The sequence below is a fragment of the Protobothrops mucrosquamatus genome, unplaced genomic scaffold, assembly GCF_001527695.2.
Source record: "Protobothrops mucrosquamatus isolate PMUCROS unplaced genomic scaffold, P.Mucros_1.0 scaffold12727, whole genome shotgun sequence".
Taxonomy (NCBI): domain Eukaryota; kingdom Metazoa; phylum Chordata; class Lepidosauria; order Squamata; family Viperidae; genus Protobothrops; species Protobothrops mucrosquamatus.
The window spans coordinates 5,622-6,929 of NW_015398502.1; positions in this window are offsets into that span (position 1 = coordinate 5,622).

The window sequence follows — 1,308 nt, forward strand, 5'->3', positions numbered from 1 at the left end:
CTGTTGGAGCACACAACCATGAGGACTAGAACCTTGACTTTAGTTTCTCTTAAAAGGGTTTCGCATGGAAGAGAGCCGCCGAAAAAGAACCAATCGATCAGAATATAAAAACGCATAATTGAAACGGGTCCCCTAGAGGGAACCCTGAGGACCGGCCCCTTAGTCCAGGAAGTTGCTTTCAGCCCACCCAGAAAGCCATTTCCTGAACTAATAAAGGCAGGTTGCCAGTCCTCAGGGTTCTGACTTGGCATCCAAGGTGGCGATGCCCAACCCTTTCCCGTCACCCAGCCATCGCCTTCCTCTGCAAGGACCCAAGTGGGCCTGGCCGAAGGGGATGGGAACCAGGCGCTGCGACATTCCCACTGGCTCTCTGACCAGGCGTGCGGGAATCCCTGGCGGGCACGGGAAGGAGCGCAGGGGGGGGGGTTGCTCCTGCGTGGGGACGCTGCCACCCGCCGCGTTCCCACTGTTGTTTCCAGCTTTCTTTCTCCCAGCTCCTGGAACTGGCTGGGAAGCGTAGGCCGTTTCCTGCAGGAAGCATCTGGTTTCCTCCGTGTCCCGCCGAGGCCGGGATTTGGCTAAGATGGGAAGGAGAGGCTGGGGGGGGGGGGCGAAGATCTGAGGAGGGAGGCCTGGGGTGGTCTCCATCTTCTCCTCCTCTTTCTCTCCTTCCTTCTCCATCTTCTCCTTCCCCTCCTTGTCTGTCTTCTCCTTCTTGTTTCCCTCCTCTTCCTCTCCCTCTCCCTCCTTTCTTTCTCCTTCTCTTCCATCTTCTCCTTCTTGTTCCCCTCCTTTTCCTTCTCTCCCTCTTTCTCTCTCCTTTCTCTCTTTCTCCTTCTGCTTTTCTTCTTCTCCCTCTCCCTCCTTTGTCTTCTCCTTCTGGTTTCTCCCTTCTCCTTCTCTCTCTCCTTCTCTCCACTTTCTCCTCCTCCTCCTCCTGGTATATCTCCATCTCCTCCTCCTCCTCTTTCTCCTTCTCCTGCTCCATCTTCTGCTCTGCCATCTCCCCCTTCTCCCCTCCTGCAAACCCCCCTCCCTTCTAGCATTGAGGATGTTACCTAGTTGGGTATTGAAACGTCTGCAAGAAAACCACCAAGTTCAGAGAGCACCAAGGACCCCCCCAGTCCTCCTCCTCCTCTTCCCTCTCCTCCTCCTCCTCCCTCTCCTCCTCTTCCTCCTCCTCCTCTCCGCAAAACCTACTTCCTTCTAGCACTGATGTTGTTACCTAGTTTGGTCATGAAACGTCTGCAGGAAAACCACCAAGTTCAGAGAGCACCAAGGACCCCCCAGTCCTCCTCCTCCTGCTCC